This window comes from Pseudochaenichthys georgianus, chromosome 4 (assembly GCF_902827115.2).
Source record: "Pseudochaenichthys georgianus chromosome 4, fPseGeo1.2, whole genome shotgun sequence".
Classification (NCBI taxonomy): domain Eukaryota; kingdom Metazoa; phylum Chordata; class Actinopteri; order Perciformes; family Channichthyidae; genus Pseudochaenichthys; species Pseudochaenichthys georgianus.
This window is the reverse complement of record NC_047506.1, coordinates 15932951-15950341: the sequence shown is the minus strand read 5'-3', so window position 1 is coordinate 15950341 and position 17391 is coordinate 15932951. Positions and strand designations below refer to the sequence as shown.

General features: G+C 41.6%; 1 long non-coding RNA gene across 1 annotated transcript; it reads right to left on the bottom strand.

Annotated features, from left to right (window-relative positions):
* Window positions 1-13559: 13559 nt before the first annotated feature.
* LOC139433755 (uncharacterized) lies at window positions 13560-14782 on the bottom strand. Its single transcript, XR_011643144.1, has 3 exons — window positions 14699-14782; window positions 14253-14344; window positions 13560-13871 (listed from the first exon to the last, which is right to left on the bottom strand). It is a non-coding gene; the product is annotated as an uncharacterized lncRNA (long non-coding RNA).
* Window positions 14783-17391: the final 2609 nt, after the last annotated feature.

Sequence of the window (17391 nt, the reverse complement as noted above, 5' to 3'; positions counted from 1 at the left end):
CCAAGGTGAGCTTGGACCGAAAGGGCTGCGCGGGGGCCTCCACACGCTGCGTCTCACTCCGACTCTCATCATGAGGCGGGTACACGCTCAGGGGATGGATGGAGGTGTGTGCAGTGCTGCCCACATGAAGCGTTATAACGGCGCTCATGGGTATAGTATGACCGTGTGTAGGAGGCGTATCTCGGACAGAGGAATGCCGCAAGCTCTGCAGGTTATTAACCGAAGTTAAAACCGGCAGGCTTCTGCAGCGAGCCCTGCTGTCTACTTAATCAACAGATTAGTGGCAGCCGCGAAAGGGCTGCGAGGAAGCCTCCACATGCTGCGTTTCACTCCGGCTGTCATCATGAGGCGTGTACACGCTCAGGGGATGAGTGGAGGTGTGCGCAGTGTTGTCCACATGAGGCGTTAAAACGGCGCTCATGGGTTATTATGACCGTGTGTAGGAGGCGTATCTCGGACAGAGGAATGCCGCGAGCTCTGCAGGTTATTAACCGATAGGTTAAAACCAGCAGGCTTCTGCAGGGAGCCCTGCCGTCTACTTAATCAACAGATTAGTGGCAGCCGGCTTAATTACCGGCTCTGCGTCCTCGGAGGCTCTCGCCGAGCAGACCAGGAGCAGGGGAGCCTCCCTCCCCTTTGACTCGCCGCCGGGAGACCCTGTCTCTGGGGTGGCGGGGGAGCGGAGACGTGGGACGGAGCCCCTGCAGCCGCCGAAGGGCGCTGACGCCGCGGCTGCTGCGGGCGTTGATGCCGCTGTGGCAGCTCAGCCGGCTGGAGCCAGCCATGCTGGCGAATGTCATCCGCCTGTTACGCGGTAGTCTTCATGGAGTCCACCATGGCGTGGAACTGGGGTCCGAGCAGCCCGTCCGGGCTGATTGGAGCGTCCAGTAGCACTTTTCTGGCCGTCTCCGTAACAGACGCCTACTTCAGCCCGAGGTGGCGCTGGATCTGTGTCACCCATGCGGAAATCCTCGCCTGGGAGACAGCGACGGACGCGCACAGACACCGTGCTGGCCGCCTTGCTGGCCGCCTTGCTGGCCGCCTTGCTGGCCGCCTTGCTGGCCGCCTTGCCTTGCTGGCCGCCTTGCCTTGCTGGCCGCCTTGCTGGCCGCCTTGCTGGCCGCCTTGCTGGCCGCCTTGCTGATTTCCTCTGCCTTGGTGGTGGACCGGTCCCCACCGAGTTGGAGAGCCGCACGATGTTATTCTCCGCCGCGCTGTGGTGACGGAGAGAGGGAAAGCATGTTCAGCCGCCAAGCTGGCACCCTGCTCCGACTCTGTCTCCCCCGTCCGGGGGAGAGGAGGGAGGGGAGAACCGAACGGTGAACCGTGGAGGGAGGCGGGGCAGGAGTTGCTTTTCTTCGGACTCCTGCCCGGCACTCGGCCCCAGGGACACGAGGCCCCGTCCGTGGGCTCGTAAGCCTGGACGGGCCAATCGTCCTCCTCGGCCACAGCAGCAAGAGCGTCCGCTCTCCGCTTCCTGTCGCCCGAGGGGAGACGAGCGCAGTATGTGCATGCTACCGGCTGGTTTAGAGACGCGTATGCGTGCTCTGACCCCAGGCAGGATTCGCATACTGCTTTTATCGCATACTGCTTTTATCTCTGCTGGTCATAACCCAGAGCCACATGAGGGACAATCACGGATGCAGTTGTCATGATGATTCTCAATTGCTGTGCTTCAGTAACTGTGCTGGTTTGCTGAAGAAAAGAGGGAGCAGTTTGCCGGGCCCCCTTCCTACTTATGGCGCATTTCCACTGCAGCGGGTAGCCCCGTTTAAGCGTCCTGAACCGTCCTCAAGCGGCCAGGCCAGTTTTTGGTGGCATTTCCATATAGCCTAGTACCGGCTAGCGGGTACTTTTTCCCTCTTTTTCCGGCCCCATAAAATCGTGGTTCTATCAGACCAGGCCAGGGCTGTGACGTCAACACTCGACTGCTGATTGGTCAGAGAGAATCGTCACAAGATCGCGCGCGAGATCATCCCTCGCGTCACATATATATCAAGAAGCAAGCTTGCAGCATTTTGTAAACGGAGGAGCTACAAAAATGGCAACGTCGAAGAAAAGCACACCGTGGTCGACCGAGGAGGTGACGACGTTCCTACATCTCATTGGGGATGATAAAATCCAGCGGGAGCTCGACGGAACAACGCGAAATGTGAAAGTGTTCCAGGATGTCTCTGCACAGATGTCCGAACGCGGATTTTCGAGGACTTTCCTGCGATGTAGGGAAAACGGCAACGGCTTTACTGGAGTCCCTGCAAGGTACGCTCACTTCTAACAAAGAAGTCTATTTTATCCTTACATTAATAAGATAAGATAAGATAAGATGAACCTTTATTAATCCCCGAGGGGAAATGCAGTTGTACAAAGCAGCAACAGAGTAAGTGTGAAAAAAAAACAGTACAGCAAAGATTCACACAGATCAATAAAATCTAAAATCAATAACATAAAATCAAGGAAATAATGATAATAGTAATAAAAGACTATAAAAATAGGAGATAAATAAAAATAAGAGTAAAATAACTGTCAGCATATATACATATTTCGTCATCATCTAAGTTATAAAGTGCATAATAAGTTAAAGTGACAAGTTAACATGGGTTGTGAAAACAGTGTATATTTATGGACCAGTGATTTAATTTGATTTCTTTTTCATCATTAACCCCTTGTTGTGCAGCCTGATGGCTACAGGCACAAAGGACTGTCCGAGGCGCTTGGTGCGTTGTGGTGGAGGGATGAGTCTGTGGCTGAACGTACTCCTCGTCTTCACTAGCTCTGCGTGGAGTGGGTGGGAGGGGTTCTCTAGGATGCTGTCGAGCTTCCTCCTCGTCCTCCCCTCTGCCACCTCCTCCAGATTGTCCAGTTGTACTCCAACTACAGAGCTAGCCTTCCTCACCAGCTTGTTCAGCCTGCCAGTGTCCCTAGTGTTTGTGTTTCCACCCCAGCACACCACGGCAAAGAAGAGCACACTGGCCACCACAGACTGGTAGAACATCTGCAGCAGCCTCGTGCACACGCTGAAGGACCTGAGCCTCCTCAGGAAGAACAGCTTGCTCTGTCCCTTCCTGAAGAGAGCATCGGTGTTGTCTGTCCAGTCCAGTTTGTGGTTCAAGTGCACTCCCAGGAACTTGTAGCTGTTCACCACCTCCACATCCTCCCCCCTGATGGTGATGGGGGTCAGAGGCCTCTTGCTGCTCCGCCTGAAGTCCACCACCAGCTCCTTAGTCTTGCTGATGTTGAGCTGGAGGTGATTGTTGTCACACCAGCCTATGAAGTTCTCCACCAGGGCCCTGTACTCCTCCTCATCGTCATCTGTGATGCAGCTGACAATGGAGGAGTCGTCAGAGAACTTCTGAAGGTGGCACGAGCCGGAGTTGAAGCGGAAGTCGGAGGTGTAGAGAGTGAACAGAAAAGGTGACAGCACAGTTCCTTGGGGGGCTCCGGTGTTGCTCAGCAGCACGTCAGACACGCTGCCCTGCAGTCTGACATACTGAGGTCTGCTGGTGAGATAGTCTGTGATCCAGGCCACCAGGCTGCGATCCACCTGCATCACTGACAGCTTCTCAGCCAGCAGGTGTGGCCGGATCGTGTTGAAGGCGCTGGAGAAGTCGAAGAACATAATTCTCAGTGAGCTGTGCGGCTTCTCCAGCTGTGTGTAGGCTCTGTGGAGCATGTAGATGATAGCATCCTCTACACCAATGTTTTCCTGGTAGGCAAACTGTAGAGGGTCCATGGAGTCACACACGAGGGGTTTGAGGTGCTGCAGAATCAGTCTCTCAAAGATCTTCATGACGTGTGAAGTCAGAGCCAAGCCAATCAGGAATATAGCTCTTTTCTCAAAAAAGAGCCGCTCGAAAGTCCCTGCTTTCTAGCAGGGACTTTCGAGGGGGTAAAAAGGTTCGCATGAACTACTTTTAGTACCGGCTCTTTTTGGTGTGAACGCGATCATGAACTAAGTTCGCATGAACCTTTGTGGGAAAAGTACCGCAGTGTGAACGCGGCTATAGCTAGCTAAGGCAGATAGCCTAGGCAGATAGCCTTAGCTAGAGCTATTGTTTGCTAACACCATATATGCCATTGTTTACGTTCAGTTTTTCTTTTCTATAGTTGTTGTTGCTGTTTAGTATTGTGCTGCAGTAATTTGTGGAATTAACAAGTCATTTTGCTGTTCTAGATGATTACTTTGGGACTCGTGAGGAGGAACATTCCCGAACAACGGTTGATGGCAGTGTTCCGTCCACATCGTCATCGAATCCAGAACGGACCCCAGCCGAAGAATCGACACCAACTCAACCACCAACACCGAGTGCCATCACGACACCGCAGCGTGTGGTTCTAGGTAAGAAATAGAAATGGCAAAGCGACTGGAATTGTGTTTTTGTTTTTTTAAACCTTGGATCATCCATCGTCAGTAATTAAAATAAGCTATACCACTGTGTGGAAATGCTCTGTTACAAGTAAAGTCTTAGCTAGTAAGCAGCTAGTACAGTTGTGTGTGACATCCTATCATATACATATATTTATATTCATTATCAACAGGCTGGACATAATGTAATTCACTTTCACAATCATTGTAAACATCTAGGGCCAGAACTTTCTTTAGTTCACCTTACTGTTGTTCTGTTTATACATGTTATTCTTATATCCTTGTGTGACCTGTACCTGTCCTGTGTTTTTTCCTTATTGCTAATTATTATCTTATTGTCACCCAGGCAAGAGGAAACCAGGAGGAGAGGATCGGGCCCAGCAGGAACGGCACCATGACTGGGCAGCCGACTGGCCCGTCTCCTCCCTGATACTTCAAAAAACCTTAATAGTTATTGTACATATTATATATTTTTTATCTAGTTAATTTTTAAATGCAACATTTGTACTTCCTTGTTTATTTATTTTCTTTAAAATGTTCATTTTATATTTACAATTCCATGTATATTTATGTTGGCTGCAATACAGTTTTAAATTTTTTATTTGTATTGTTTAATGGCATGCCTTTTTGATACAACATTTGTATTTTTATACTGCCATCAATAAAGTACTTCTTTGACTTATCTTATCTCTTGTTGATAATGAATGGCACCCAACATAAAAAAAATCATAAACATACATGAATTTATAAAGCAATAACAAACACCATCAGTTAGGAAAAAGCCCCTTACTTTTAAGAGATTTAAAGCAAGAAATTGAGTTTGCTAGCTTGAGGTCCTCCTCTAAAACATTATTACATGTTTATTTTGTAATGGTATTAAGAATAGATGATACATACATAATACATGTAGAAATTGCTCAATTGTAATACCCTCGTTCTACTAGACTCAAACAACACATTCCTTATATATTTCAAAGATGAGAGAACAAAATAAACCTATAACCCATTCAAGCAAGCTTTTAACATGTCTAGAAGAAAGATTGAGGTTATATTTAATATATTATTTTATGTTGTGGATACTTTAGTCTCCATCCATGTTTACAATTGTCCACACTATTTTACACTTGCATTTATGAATATAGTTTTGCTGTGTTTTACACTTTAGTATTTATGTTTATAGTTAGCTTTGATATTCGCTTAATTTATTAGAAAGATTTTCTTTTCATGATCTGATATTTCCTCAAATGTTCTTATTATGGGGCAGTACTTACTGGTGCTTGAAATTCAAATATTTACTAAATATTCAATTCAGATAACATTTGTTTAAAAAATTTGACAAACATATGTATATGTGACTGAAAACTCATCTCTTTCGACTCCACTTCGAGCGATAGAATGACTAACAAAGAACTGCTAACAGAGCACTTATATACTAATAAAGGACTGGCTTATCTAAAGCCAGTTGAGTAGCACTTGAATGATTGGCTCTATGAAACCTGATGTACTTATATGATTCTGTTTTCCTCAAGGTTGTGTCTTCCTGGTCGAATGTACTTATTGTAAGTCGCTTTGGATAAAAGCGTCAGCTAAATGCAATGTAATGTAATGTAATATGAAAAAAAAAAGATTTATTTATGTTCAATACAATGAATGCAATACAATGCATCGGTAGCGCATCAAAGACACCTTGAGACACTGCTACCCCAGGCTCTGCTGCTGGTGCATTCCACCCATCATCATAGTCCTCTCCATGACTCTCGCAGACGTTATGCAGAGCACAGCATGTCAGCACCATGGATTTCACAATAAACAAGAAAACGATCGCTTCCACATCCTCCATTGTTGTGTGTGTTTTGTGAGTTGTGTCGCATTGAAAATGACGCCACCGCAATTTTACCCAGCGTCGCTCCGCCCAAAAAGCCGATCGTCCCGCCTACACTGCGTTGCTACCCCAGGTCCTAAACTGTAATGGAAATACGCCACGGCCTCGGACGGCCAGCGAGGCAGCCCGAGGCCTGAGCGAGGACGCTTAGGGACGCTTAAACGGGGCTACCCCGCTGCAGTGGAAATGCGCCATTATACCGGAAGGAGGCCCGAGGGTGGGGCCCACCTAGCGGGCGGGCGTGGACTACAAGTTTTCAGTGCTGCGCGGGGGCGCAGAGGGATAACCCAATAGCGATATACGAAATAGAACGGAACACATTTGTGTGTGCATTGAAAAACACAAGTGTGGATCCGGAAATACAAGTTTGAATCCTTCTGTGTGCATGTGTGTATTATGAGACTGTTCTGAGCCCATACCCATGGAGGTCCACCGGAAGGGGAGGGACTTCGCCATTTGAAAAACGAGTAATCTGATTACAGTTATAGTAAACCTGAAGCGAATGCATTTTGGAATACTTATTGGAATTATTGGTGGAAACATTTCCTCACAAAATGTAATATTCATTACCGGCATAACTGTGTGCACACTGTACAGCGCTGCAGCGTGTATGTGAGGCCCCGCCCCCGCACGCAGATGAGAGAGAGAGATCTCTTTTAAAATATATTGAAAGTTAGAAACGGAGATGGTTAGATAAAATGTGCAAGATAACGTTTATGTAGCATTTCTTTATTGTCGAAATTATGACATTTATAACGAGATAAAATCAAAGTGAATGGCCTGCTGCTGCTGAATGCATGGGGCAAGTGACTGGAAAAAGTTTTTAAAGTTATTACATCATTTCAGATAATAATAATAAATAATAATGATAATTCATTCTATTTAGGGGCGCCTTTCAAAGCACCCAAGGACACCTTACAATTCATAACATATTCTAAGGAAAGGTTTTAAGACAGTACAAAGAATGCAGTCCGGGTGATGTTTTTTACGTGGGGTGCAGATGAGAGAGCTGTCCAGAATGACACCAAGATGTTGTGTTTGTGCTCTTGATAAACCATTAAAACAGTAAAATACGTGTCTCCTGTTCACCAAAACATACCCATCTGTTATGGAAAAAGAAAGTATTCTAAAAGTAATCTGCCACCGGTACCAGCGGGGATTGTTGTTAGCTTCTGATGCGCCTATTTTTTACAGGCCCACCGTAAAGTACATTTCTGCCTACGCTACTGGATGTACTATGCAGTTTTCACCACCCACCAATTAATGAATGAATGAATGCAGAAAAGGAAAAGGGATGTTGCAGCACATAGTTTGCACCTTAACCCCAAGGCCACCGGAAAGCCCTATTTTATAATTTATTGAATCATCATTTTGTGACGGTGAGCGTGATGTAGTCATTCACACCATTCCCTCTCTTTACTGATAGAAACATTTTTGTACGGGTATGAATCTCATTGACTATGGTATAAGCATGCCCAGTAAAAGTTGATTATAAAACAGAGCAAGAAACTTGCAGCAAGAACAATGGAAAAGAAACACAGACAACAGTTTCACTAAACACACATAAACGGGCAGGAAAGTGTCAGAGAGTTAGCCTACAGTAGGCCTATGTGTATTGTAGGCAGGTAAGGTGACAGACTAGAAGTTTGTGATGCTAATCACCAGGGTCAGGAACAACAAGTCCTCCAACTCATACGACCAAATGGGTCGATTGTTTAAGCCCTTATTACGACCAAATATGTCGTTTGTTCAAGCGCTTAATACGACCTATAATTACGTTTTAAAATTGTCGGCCTCTCGTGCTCCCGTTCAATGCAAACGTTACAGAGGGTTGTTTATTCACAAATAACCCTCTCTGTAAAATCCTAAATTGTAGGATAGTTTGGCCATTAAAACGCTTTATGATTAGATTTCTAGCGAGAAGTATATATTGTACTTTTAGAATCCACGTCCAGTCGATATGTAGGATCTATAGTTTGATAGATATTACGAAGATGATTTGAGGTTTCGTCAGGAGAACGTGTATATGCAGCAAGCTTCCATGTAAAGTTACGGGTTGAAAACAGTATTTCCGGTCTCGCCGTTTTCATAATAAAACCAATGATCAAATGATTTAACAGTGATATCTGCACTACTCATCCACTAAAAAACATCAGTTTATCCTATTATACGACATTAATTGGTTTAAATTGTGTACAATGCTTTTGTGTTTTTCCCATAGGTTTTTCTCTTTCGATTCTGAGACACATTTCTGTTTTCAGAGGTTTTGATAGGCTAAAATCACGCCGCAATGCACGTTGGGATATGGTGTTTATGTGATATGAAATCGGAAAACATTAAAAAAATAATAATAATACTTTATTCCGAGTGTTCTTGCTTTTCTCTTTGAAAGTCATCACATAACGGCATTGCAATACACGGTTCGGCTGCATTAAATATTACATATCTGCCCTAGATATGTATTTATAGAGCCCTGATCAGAAGACCTTTTGACAAACTGGAAGAGATGCCGCCAAAACTGAATACGTGACGTGGACCATACATATATCAACAATTAAACAACATCTTCCATTTCTTTTCACACAATACGTCTCCTTGCAGTATCAACACTAATTCGGCTGACTTTTATATTTGATCCAATTAGTAGATAGTCTGTATTTACACCATAACGGTGCACAGCTGATAGAAAGGGACTTTTTTGTAGTTTTTAAAGATATTACTGATTTTCTGAACTACCTTTCCAACTCCTCATGCAGTTGACTGTTACAGGTCTATACAAGTTCATGGTACAATGCATAAGCTTCACATCGAGAGACTGAAACTGTATGTTCCTTTAACGTTCTGTTTTAATTTCACAATAAAGTTTATAGTCATATTATGTACGATATTATTATGTTTTATTAACTAGACCACTGGTCTAAACCGCACCTCCTAGTGGTTAAAGCACGTTATTGAATGTAGTGTGTGAATAAGTTATATTTGATGAAAACATTTAAATATTAAGAGTAGCCTACATACAAAATAGGGGTCAATGATAGAAATATAGAATGGAAAATATCAAGAAGATACTGTAGTGATCTCTACAATAAAACAGTTTAGTGCAGGACGTCCAAAGATATTAACAGGAGGATGTGCAAAACAGACAAACTGATAAGGCTGAATTTTACTCAGGTGTAACTAAAGTCTGATTTAAGGGTTGTTTATATTTCACATCATTAATCAGAATCTGCAAAGTAACAAAAATAAATGTAGTAGAGTAAAAATACCAGGTTAACCTCTGAATTGTAGTGGAGTAGAACAAAGTAGTACATGCTGCTGTAACAAAAACATTTCCCAACTTGGGATCAATAAAGTATCTTAACTTAAGATGATCGATGGCTACTGCCATATTTGCTAAATGTGCATCTGAACCTTGACAAGTGCATGTTTCAGGCTTATCAATTAACAACAGGAGGCGTCACAGACATAAGACCAGCTGTTAAATAAAGCTCTTCTGACCTTAGCTGTCATGTAGTATTAATGCTGCCCATTATGGACTCAAGCAATTGTCACCCATGTATTAATTACATGTTTTAAATTTGATAACACCAATGTGTTTCGTATCCCCTAAACCTCCAGGGATGTATACAGTTTTATACAGCAACTTCTAATTGTGGGAAATACGAAAACGTCTTTTAAAACTACATTTCCCAGTAGAGACGTGCCATAGAACATGTTGCGAAACACACAATAGCCAGCAAGTGTAATTCTGGGGGGGAGGGCCGGGCTGGACCCGTCCAAGTCCAGTTTTGGATAGTCTGGCGTGGTTCCATTCCATTTCAAAGAGCTGTTTGACAGCGTAACCTTGTCGCACTGCCACTCCAATATCCAATCACAGAGCTTGAGGGCTAATCACGGGGTTTGTAAAGCAAGGCAGATGTTGTAGTCCCAAACGATAGCTGGGGATTCTGGGTAGTGTAGTGTCTTCGGAAACTCTGTTGTGTCTAAACTCTGAAAAAACAATTTGTTTCTCCGAATCGAAGGTTAAAAACACAAAAGCATTTAAACACAATTTAAACCAATCAATATTGTGTAATTAACAAGGATAAACTGATGTTTTTTAGTGGATGAGTAATGGAGATATCACTGTGTAATCATTTGACAGTGTGGGGAATACTTCAGGTTTTATTATGAAAACTTCTAGACCGGAAATACTGTTTTCACCCACGCTAACTTTACATGGAAGTTGCGCCATATACAGAACACGTTCTCCTGGCGAGACCTCAAATCATCTTCGTATATCTATCAAACTGTAGATCCTACACATCCACTGGACGTAGATTATAAAAGTACAATATACACTTCTCGCTAGAAATCTAATAAAAAAGCATTTTAATGGCCAAACTATTCCACAATTTAGGATTTTCCAGAGAGGGTTATTTGCAGTGTTGGGCAAGTTACTTCCAAAATGTAATATATTACATATTACTTATTACTCTCTTTTGAAAGTAATAAGTTACATTACAAAATTACTGTCTCTCAAATGTAATGAGTTACACTACTTTAGTTACTTTTCTAGTTACTTTCACCAAAATAACCGCAAAATAATGGCTAGGTATTTTAAATGCTAAAATGTAGTTTAGTGCAGCTCATTATACATCCAATGAAGGGCGATGTGGTATAGCATAACAACTGTGTAGGCCCTTAGGCTACTAACAACTTGTATTACACGGGTTAGTTGAATACTCGATTCTGATTGTAAATTCTTAACATGTGACACGTTGTTAATACAGTACAGACCGCTGTCAAGGACTATAATGAAGGTTGCTAAGGAGGATCAAGAAAGAGAAAGGAAAAGAGGTTAAAAGACGGAGCGCTGGACGTCAGATAAATCACCAGAAGAAGGCGGAGAGGAAGTAAACACTAACAGGACACGGAATGGGCTCTGTAGTGTGTTTAGCATATGGCCGTGTACAGGCCCGGTTCCAGAACAAAATGACTCAGGGTGCCTCTGAGGTTACAGCAGTAGCAAGTTTACATGAGCAGTAGTGACCGGCAACAGCAATGAAAAATAGCATTGATGGTCCCCATGAACAGATTATGGCATTTGTTATGTTTTGAAACCAAGCAAGTGAGAACATTTCAAGTGAGTGCACTTTTAGTGCAATCCTGAAATATTTCATATAGTCCAAAGTGGACTGTGGCAAAGAAAAGCACAAAAGCTTCAAAACTGTACTGATAAAACAAATGAGAACATATTGTAAATCAAGGCAAATATTATTTGAACCAGCTCATGGTTTGAAATGGCAAACATTGAAAAGCAAAAGTATTATTAAAACCATGTAGCCTACTAAACATCACCTTGGTCCCATCATATACTCTGGGAAGAGAACATTTACTGTCCTTGAAAACTGGTATCACATCATCATGTGAGGTTGAATTTGTGACCTGGAGAACATTTCAGCTGCAACATTAGCTTGTTGATAAGCTTGGGATATGAGATATTTTTGTAGCCATTCGTGGTGAAGGCATCTGTGCTATTGTATATGCATTATTTTTGACCCAACATTTCTACAGGCATGGCAGAATATGGCACTATTTTCACATATTCTAGCCCTTGTCTATTTGTATACCACGAGCTGCAAAATGACCACCTAACCCCACTGTACAGGCGGGTACTTGTTTAGATATACCTGGGCAGGCTCTGTTTTGCCGTGGTATCCTGGCTGGCACCTGCGGGCCGCAGAGGGGCGGCGTAGTTTCGGGCGACGAAGAGTGCTGCTCCGGGGTTGAGGGCGGCGAGTCAGGCGGTAAGCTAGTGTCCACAACGGAGGGTCACGTGATGTCCCCATCTGACCTGTTGCTACGGTCTGCAGTAGATGCAGTGTTGCTGGCGTTTAGTGATGGTTGATTTAACCATTTTCGTATAAATGATTATCCACAGATGTGTGTCACTGCTGTGGAAGCACTTTGGAAATGATGCTCGCGCAGCGGAGCAGGTCACGCGCACCTGATACAATTTGTTGTTAGTATTTTTCGCTCCGTTCTCTTTTTTGAATAGAGGGTGCATACCATTCAACTGCCCGAAGATCCCAGCGCGAAGCCTGAAGAGTAAACACCAGGTTTACTAATCTACCCGCACAATTTGTCTGGTGTCGGAATGTCTCGCTATGTTAGTACATTGTTAAAAAACAAAACACCATTTAATTTCGGGTTAAAATGTGTTGTAACTGCGTTACTGAGCATTGTAACGGGTAATATATTACCCACATTTCATTAGTAATGCGTTACATTACTTCGTTACAGCAAAAAGTAATATATTACTGTAACTCCGTTACTTTTGTAACGCGTTACACCCAACACTGGTTATTTGTGAATAAACGACCCTCCGGAGCGTTTGCAATCGACAGGAGCATGTTGTTTCTTACACGACCACTAGAGGTGCTACACTTTAAAACGTGACTCTGGGTCGTATTTAGCTAGATATAGATATATATAAACACTAGATGACTCACCCGCGCTGCTGGCCAATTGAGACCGACGTTGCCACTTGGCCGCCATCTTGCTACAGGCAGTTCTCTCATTCATAACATTATGGTTTACTATTTAAATAACCATAGCTTGCTCAATTTTCAACCAATTTTCAAACGGTTTGGTTTTTTATAAACATAAAAGATGTAGTTATGATACTGCATACTTATAATCATGGACTTTCATATGAAAATAACATTAATCAGATAAAGCAATAGCTATACACACACACAAGGTATTTATATTAAATATTTGCCGGTGTATATATTTCCATTTATTTTATTATATTGTTAATATTTCAAATAAATTATAAAATTAAAATACATTTATATTTTATATATAAAAATCGGTCTCATGTTACCACTCTGTAAGCCAAGAGTTGTTAATTTAGCAATGCCTTAGCTTTAAGAACAGGGACACAACTAATGACAATAGCATATGTTGGTATATTATTTAGATATTCACACCTTTATCAGAAGAACCAAACCAACATAAAATGTGCTCACAGACAGGCCAGTTCTGTCTAATTTATCACAATTATTTTTGACATGAGATCTTCATATCATCCTAGTTTTGTATTTAGTTTCTAGATTTGTAAACAAATCCAGAACCTTTGAAATATGTTATTGAAAAAAGACCAAGAATAATATAAACTGTACCATGTGTCCTTTTGTGTCCTTCTGTAGTCCATTTGTGGTTTGTCTTGTCTCACCCCGGCTGATATATCACTAAATCCACTGTTTAAATTGTTCCCTATATTGCCCCTATGCAATATAGGGAACAATTTAAACATAAACTATCCTATGTGTCCTTGGGTGTTATGAAAGGCGGCCCCCCAAAATAAATGTATTATTATTATTAAGAAGAACACATGGCACACCAACAATCAATCACCGTCCAGCCTCAGCTTTGGTATTCTTTCACAACCATGTTATGGGTTTATTAGACTGAGCAAACATAAACATATGTGGGGAACATAGTGCTGCGTCTCCTGTCCGGTCAAATTCCTCACTCCTGAAGTGCTCACTGCAGAGCAGTGTCCTGTCACAGGAAACAAAACCGTCCCTTCTTTGGGCGAGTTCCCACTGCCTCCTCCTCTCTTTGGTTTTGGGAAACCTTAAAAACATGAGAAAGGTAGCCAGATATATAAATTATTGTCAACATGTTCCTCCCTTCTTTCCTTTAACATTAAGGGTAGGACAAAAATACACACCGAAATTATCATATTTTTGGTATGTATGCATGTATGCATAGCCTACTTTAAGAATAAGACAACCACACTAAGAGTAATAAAAAAGGTGTCCAATAGAAACATTAAATAATTGTGTAAAGAAATGGTAACAACATATTCTAAAGAGGCTGGGTCAACAACAATCTTGCAATACTATTATCTCACATAGCCCCACTGATCCTGTGTAGCAGGACTTGTAATGTACATACATCCACTAAGTAATTAACGATTATCCTAATTTTAGTCATAATATTGTCATATTTTACACGTGAAAGGTGATCCCACGGGTTCTTGTTTCCAGACTGCGGTGATTAGAGCATCCGTAGGCTGCACAAAAGTCCGGCATAGTCAGATACTTCTGTAAACACAAAGCCAGCAAATTCCTGTATCATAATGCAAGATGTTTTTAACAAGCCAAACCACTTGGAAGAAATCATGTGTAACTTAAGTTGTGTTGAAAAGAAAGAGCAGTTCTGCCTCTCCCACTGGTGTAAAGTTGCTGGGTCAACTTTGTAATACTAGGTCTCACTGACAGCCTCTTGTTATTAGCCAGCTAATAAATACAACCACATACACAAAGAAAAGCTGCAATTTCAACATGTCCAAGCATCCTGTATCATAGCCATGCTAATCATGTTTATAATAAACCAAACCGTTTGTAAATCAGTCAAGATTTCAGTGAGTTAAGAGTATTTTTGTGCAGATCACTCACCTGACAACAGCTAAAATAACGCGAATCAGAGTAACTGTTGACTGTAGCAAGATGGCGGCCGGTCAGCTACGCTGGAAAATCTCCCATGAGCCATCTAGTGTTTATATATATATCTATGTGCTGAACAATCGACCTATATGGTCGTTTTTTGTAGGAGGACAGGCTGGTCAGGAACTGTGACAAGTGATCCTTGTTTGGTGTTTTTTAGAAATTCTACAAAACATACCATTTATATATCGATATATACGTAACTTTCACCCCAAATAAGTATCTAGTTAAAAATGTTGTTTAAAAAAAAAGTAATATGAAGCCAAAATATATGTATATTTTCCCTCAATAATAAAACAGTTCTTAATCCACAGTAAAACTCCAGTAACACAAAGTGCAAGCAAGGTTTTCTACCCAATGCTCTGTGAAACAAGTCAGGGATGTAAAATGCAATGCTGCCTCTGTGTGGTGTTGAGGGTTAATTACTCACATGTGCTGTGTGTCCCCTGGGATTTAACTGAGTCTAAACTGCTGTACACATTGTACACACAAACATATTGAGAGAGATCTAAGGGGTAAGGTAGTGATGTTAAATACTGCGCCGAGGCTTCGGAGCGTGGTTCGAGTAATAAAGGAAGTTTTTGGTGAAACGTGTATCGAGCATGGCATCGAGGCTTGTATCGTTTTAGGACAGTGACGTCATCGATGACAAACGAGCCACGTGAGGTAGTGCTTCAAATCGGTTGAACGGTTGAACCACAACAACAACACATTACTCCTCCTGTAGACGTCATGGATGCCACAATGGGATGAGCTCAGACACTCACCATATGGAGGACGAAACATGACAAAAGTATAAATAAATAAAAGCACAAATAATTGTATGAATAAAAACATGAATAAATAAATAAATACGGCATTAAATACAGGAATACATAAATTGATGAATAAATACTTTTGGAAATGCATAAACAAATATGGGGAAAAAAATGAATGTATAAATAAATACATAAAAGTTATTATACATCTTTAATATATTTCTCCATTTACGCTCGCTTACATTTCTGTATTTCTGTATTTCTGTGTCCGTATGCTAATGAGGTAGGCCGTCCTAACCTCAGTCTGAAGCATGTTCAAAGAAAAAAAAACACTTCCCCTGGTGGTATGATTTTTTCTTTCTTTTTTTATTATAATTGTTAGTATTGTTTTATAATTATTATTTGTAATATTATTTATTTAAATATGATTAATATTTTATCAGTATTAATTATTATTTAATGATTCATTGTTTATGTGTTGATATCATTTTTGTATTTGATTTATTTATTCATTGCATTTTTACTTGTCATTTCTTTATTGTCATTATAATTTTCAATGAATTTATATCACTATAATTGTTGTTATAATTTGAATTGTATTTTATTATAACTTTTGTATTTTTTTATTATTTTAATTTTAATTGTATACATGAGAGTAACACATTACTCTCCACTTCTGAGCAAAAAGTACGGCTCCGCCCACTTTTGGGGGGGAAAAAGCTGTTATTTGAATGGCGGTCAATACAAATTATGAAGTTTTTGCCAATCCGATCAGAAATTTAAGAAAACCGTGGATTTTTGGATATTCAAAGAGCCCGATTACAATGGCCAGACAGGTAAACAATGACATTAAATCATTGGAAATCGGAGATCGGGCTCGATATGGCTCTTTGAAGATCCAAAAATCCACGGTTTTCTTACATTTCTGGTCAGATTGGCAAAAACTTCAGAATTTGTATTGACCGCCATTCAAATGACAGCTTTGTTTTCCCCCAAAAGTGGGCGGAGCCGTATTTTTTGCCCGGAAGTGACGCATGTGTTACTCTCATCTATGCCAATATTTTAACAGTGTCGGTGCAGTACCTTTTCAGTGGGGCAAGATATAGAAGATATGTATGCCTATCCTGCTATTTGTACAGTGGCGTAACTATCGACGGTGCAGCCGGTGCAACGCACGGGGGCCCAGAGCCGGCAAGGGGCCCATGCAAAAACATTTTTTTTTTTTTAATCAAATTATATATATTTTTTAGGGCTGTCAGTCGATTAAAAATATTTAATCACGATTAATCGCATGATTGTCCATAGTTAATCGCGATTAATCGCAAATTAATCGCACATTTTTGATCTGTTCTAAATGTACCTTAGAGGAATATTTTTCAAGTTTGTAATACTCTTATCAACATATGAGTGGACAAATATGCTTTATGCTAATGTTTATTATCATTTGAACAATGAGAAATATTTTCATGAATATTAAACACAACAACCTCTGAACATTACAAATATTCGCTTCAATTCAACCTGGAACCTCTCTCATACAATAATACTAATACAAATACAAATGGTGTGTGTGTGTGTGTGTGTGTGTGTGTGTGTGTGTGTGTGTGTGTGTGTGTGTGTGTGTGTGTGTGTGTGTGTGTGTGTGTGTGTGTGTGTGTGTGTGTGTGTGTGTGTGTGTGTGTGTGTGTGTGTGTGTGTGTGTGTGTGTGTGTGTGTGTGTGTGTGTGTGTGTGTGTGTGTGTGTGTGTGTGGATCATTGGAGCTATGTGCAACTCAAGGCATATGCTCGAACGGGAGCTGCCTGGACGCTGCAATCATGTTGCACGCACTATCCGTGCTGAGTGTGCTGACTTTTCGTACAATGTCCCACTGTCTGGCTTCCTGCAT